Source organism: Montipora foliosa, chromosome 3 (genome assembly GCF_036669935.1).
Source record: "Montipora foliosa isolate CH-2021 chromosome 3, ASM3666993v2, whole genome shotgun sequence".
In the NCBI taxonomy this organism is placed as follows: Eukaryota; Metazoa; Cnidaria; class Anthozoa; order Scleractinia; family Acroporidae; genus Montipora; species Montipora foliosa.
The window spans coordinates 56,497,080-56,502,079 of NC_090871.1; the positions used below are offsets into that span (position 1 = coordinate 56,497,080).

The 5,000-nt window shown below is 44.1% G+C and overlaps 1 non-coding gene across 1 annotated transcript; it reads right to left on the bottom strand.

The window, feature by feature from the left end:
* Positions 1-1,188: 1,188 nt before the first annotated feature.
* Trnan-guu (transfer RNA asparagine (anticodon GUU)) lies at positions 1,189-1,262 on the bottom strand. Its single transcript has one exon. It is a non-coding gene; the product is annotated as a tRNA-Asn (tRNA).
* Positions 1,263-5,000: the final 3,738 nt, after the last annotated feature.

A 5,000-nucleotide genomic window follows, 5' to 3' on the forward strand; every position in this document is an offset into this window, starting at 1 on the left:
AATGGAGCGGCCAGCAGTCGCTCAATTTACATGTACGGCGTTACAAGTACAGTTACATAGTAAAATAACAATTAAGATTACATAGTATGAAATTACAATCACATGGTATGACAATAAACGAGGTATTAAGTTAAGTTAACATGTTAGTGTAGTGGGCACTCTCCGGATAAATTCTGGGTACGATGCCGATCTAACAACATCAGCTGGTAACGCGTTCCATGCAGGAATTGATCTTACATAGAAGGAATGTTTGTAAGCGTCGACAGAGGAGGATGGGAGCCTGATCTTAAAGTCGTGACTCTTCCTTGTACGGCCATACGCAGGCACGGATGTGAGCTCATAGGGAACGGAGATGTTAACTTGGCCTCTATGAATTTTATAAAACATGCCGAGATCGTAAATCCTGCGCCTTGACTGCAATGAAGGCCAGTTCAAATCAGTAAGCATAGATGAAACGCTACTATGGCGGCTGTAATCATTGTTAACAAAACGTGCTCCACGGCGCTGAACGGCTTCAATACAATCAATCCCTTTTTTTGTACGCGGAGACCAAGCAACCGTGGCGTATTCAACAATAGGACGTACTAAAGATAGGTATGAGCGTTCCTTAACAGAGCGATCACACGATGATAGATTCCTTTGAAGGATCCCTAAGACTCTCATAGCCTTCTTTTTAGCTTCGTCGCACTGCAATTGCCAGCACAACGTACATGTTATGTACACGCCGAGATATTTTTGGTGACGAGCACCGTCGAGCTGCACGTTACAAAGGGAATAACTAAACTGGGAAGGAGATTTCTTCAAAGTGACGGACATAACAAATCATTTACTGGGAGCAAATTTCATCTGCCAGATGGAGGACCACTTCTCTAGTTGATCGAGGTCTCGCTGGAGAGCTAAATGATCGCTTACAGAATTTGTCGGACGGTAAAGAACACAGTCGTCAGCGAAGACCTTGATACCAGATGTGATGTTTTTAGGTAGGTCATTAATAAACATTAAAAAGAGAATGGGGCCCAAAACGCCCGTAATCCACTCTACAGATGAACAAAAATTGCTTTCAAGGCAAAGACCTCAAACATTGACTCGCTTTGATGAAGGTGACGAAGTGATCTTCCGATTGGTCCCTTAGTCATGGCCAACTTTGACTTGTTTGCCTACCACTGGCTTATGCCAATCAAAACTAAGCGTCCCTGGGTGGGCTTGAACCACCAACCTTTCGGTTAACAGCCGAACGCGCTAACCGATTGCGCCACAGAGACAGGTCTGACAACTGGGCCGAGGAAAAGATTGGATAGAATTCCACTCTTCAAGTCCTGCCTAAAACAAAATGCATTTTTAAGGAACCTATACTTGAAGCCAAACGGCCATAACTCGAGGATTCTCCTTTTGAACTCTAGTACACCTTGTTTATTCCAGCCCAACTACCTGCAGTCCTGCAATCTCCATTTGAAGAAATACACTTTCCTTCGGTTCGTCTGGGTCTGACCATCGGTACCTGTTAAACGCCAATTGCCTCAACACAGCTACTTCACTCACGTGGGGATTAACAAATGACACCATTCAGACAAAGCACACAACATTACGACCAGTGGAATAATTTCCTTTCAACTCCCGCTCTAGTAATTTGCAACACAAAGTGCGTGACGGAAGCTTTCCATGTAAAGGTACATTCATAAGGTGAGGGGGGCATTTTTGAGGTAAATTTCTGAGATCTTCTTCTACGAACGCACTGTTATATTGCTCACGTAGAGCCTCAGCTTTAGCGCTGTCCGAGGAACATACGCGGTTGTTAGATACTAAGGCCGGGATTCCCTGGGATTCAGTGCGAAGCAGCTTAAGGTACGACCAAGCACGTTTGATTCCGCTAGAGCCAACATTCTTGGGCCCAGTCTCCAGAGACTCTGGGTTAACCCACCCATAACTTCACTGACGTACTTGTCATGCGCGACACGCAGGTGTTTAGTAGTGATATTGCGAAGTTGCTTGTATTTGGTAAAGTGAACGGCTTTGCCGCTATGCCGAGCCTTCTTATACGCTCTGTCGCGTTTGTTCATTAGGCGTTTCACAGAGGTGCTGACCCAAGGGAGGTGACGCTTTCCCTTAGACATTTTATGTGGTATAAAGTTGTCGGTGGCTTCTAAAATCTTTTGGGAGATGTAGGACCAATTTTCGTCGACACAGTTTTGCTCTCTGGCTGGGTAGATAGATAATCAGGAGCAAGGGTAGATAAACTTGACTTTAGACCCACGAAGTCGCCCTTGTGAAACTGATATATTTTCCGAGGGGGTTTCGGCGTAAACTTCGGGGAAATATCAACCTCAAATAATATGGCGTCGTGATCAGAAATGCCGCAAGTAACGTGACAGGCCTTAATGATACCAGGATTGGAAGAGAAGACAAGGTCTAATGTTCGACCAGAGAGGCGGGGCGCGTCGGCGCAGAAACATGCTGAATTAAGCCGTATTTGTCTGAAAAATCAAGAGAGCTTGGTCGCAAGCTTGAGCAATACGGGGTGTGAGGTTTCGAGTTGACCAATCTATGCCCCCACAATTGAAGTCACCAGCAAGGACGACCAGAGGGTTAGAGCTATAAATCCTACTCAGGACATCGTCCAATAAATCCAACGCGTTAGTATCAGGAGATGGTGGGCGATAGTAACTGGAGAAGAGAAGAGTCTTGGTTTTTGCGAATTTTATAGAGACAGTGATGATCTCGCAATCGCGTATATCGAGGCAGACTTCTTCGGTTGCGATGATATCATTGCGAACAGCAATAAAAACTCCCCCACCATGCAAAGTTCTGTCCTTCCTAAAAATATCATACGTACTTGGGAAAACCGAGTAAGTGGGTATTGTGGAGTCCAGTTTTGATTCGCACCCCAGGACGATGTCAGGCTTGTGTAGATCGATGAGTGCCTGAAATTCAGCTTTTTTAGTCGGGCCCTTTATGCCATTACAATTTAGTGAGATGACCTTCAGCTTCTTCCTCTTCTGCTTGGGAGAACGAGCAATCGGACTGGAGGTGTGCAGCGGTGGTCCCATAGGAGAAGAATATTTGGGTCCGGCGCTGATTTCGTACTAGAGTTGTCAGATTCGAGGCTCTGATAACTGTTATTACTCGCAAAGCTATCCAAATTGTCGAGAAGAAAAGTTGTAGAGAAGTTTGGAAAGGCACAGAAGTTGCATATCCAGACAAGATTAGAATCGCGACCAAAATTGTCGTAAGATTGAGCGGACATTGCAGTACAGTTGATATGAAACCAACGAAGACATTCCTCGCATTCAATGGCTTTCTGGTTGGATCGCACAGCCTTATTACAGAGACCGCAAGGATGTTTAGGTGGACCAGGATTAACCTGGATGTCCCCGCATTGTAACAGAGAAAATTTGAGCATCAAAATGATGGATGACTTTGAGTGATCCCTGACCCAGAACGACGGCGTTCTTCTGAACATGAAAATAAGCATTCAAGGCTCGTGCAGCTTGCTGATAAACATCATTCGCTTGGCCTTCGGGAAGGGAAGCGATTACCAAGTTTTCGAAGATATCTTGCACTCCAGTAGCGGCCTGTTTTGCAAATTTGCTTTCCCTTCGGCAGAGTATGTGAACCCTCGTAGCCAAACACGTCATCGTTTGCTCAATCAACTCCGACTTCGGCCCCGAAATATCTATCGATGGAATAGGATTTACCGCCATAAAAGAAAGAATTTTTTTTTATCCCATCCTCGTCGCCAATGTAATGTCTGTACTCCAGACTGTTCCACGATGCGAACGGATTACACTCCAGAAAACAAACTCACGTTTTCAATCCGCCATCTTACCTTTTGTCACTACCCAGAATACACCACAGGTATGGGTTACAAAGGGAACCCATAGAACAATCACTACACCCACACATTCGTTTCTTGAAACTAAGAACTGGCTTATTAAACTGGCTTTTTTCCACTCTATCACCTCAGGAACAGTACACCCACATCATCGTGATCAGGCTGTGATGCTGAGAATCGTTCGACTGATGAAAATTCTCACATTTTCAAAACGGAAAATTGTCGAGCTCGATGTTCGGAAGCCTGTTTTTCCATCTTGGAGACTGTATTTGGCCACTTCCGGCTTAAATTCAGGGAAGACCTTCATATCGTCTGGGAATTAACCATCACTTGCTCTGCCATTAGATATTCGTTAACAATCTTCGAGAAGAGTCTGTAAAACTGCACTGAAACCTTTTATGCTACTCAGTACTGGTGCTCATATGTCACTGTAAATTGTACATATACCTTCCCTTCTGAAACGAACTTGTAGCTAATATTACTGTATCGTCTTGTACTTCTTCCTACAGTCGACTTACAGAGAACTGTTCTTTGCGCTCATCCTAATTATGACCCAGCCTAACCTACGCGTGTCTCCCTCCTGTTAACTTTAGTTTCATTATCTTTTGGTATATTATTTTGCTGTCCTCGGCAAGTATTTGATATAGTCTTTGTTTTTGGTCAACTGCATGTTTTGTCATTTATCAAGTACCGGTAATGTTTTTGCTTGATCACACCCATAAACAGGTTTCTTGTGCTGTACTTAAGACAGATGAGTTTTCATCTGAAACATGTATACCACCAAAACAGAAATAATTTATGAAGCATTTCCTAGTGCCCGCTGGTTTCAAGGAAACTTGGTAATGTACAACAACTACACATAGCCCACAATTCCTCAGTTCGCTCTGACGAAGGGTAAACGCTGGAAACGTCAGCTTTTAGAATCTCTGTACGGTGGTCAATTTACATTGTTATACCTCCCAACTCAAATACGTTTTCTGATTGGAGGAGAACGTGTCACGTGTCATTGGTCAAAACTTCATGACGCCCTAGGGCAACAACAACTTGAACTTTCGACTCACACGTGATCAGGTCGTGCACCTTTGAAACGGCGGCAAATCTGTACGCCAGCCGACGTCAAGCAAATAATTTTTATCTGTGTATTGTTCTATTTTTGAGTTGAGTTTCGCCT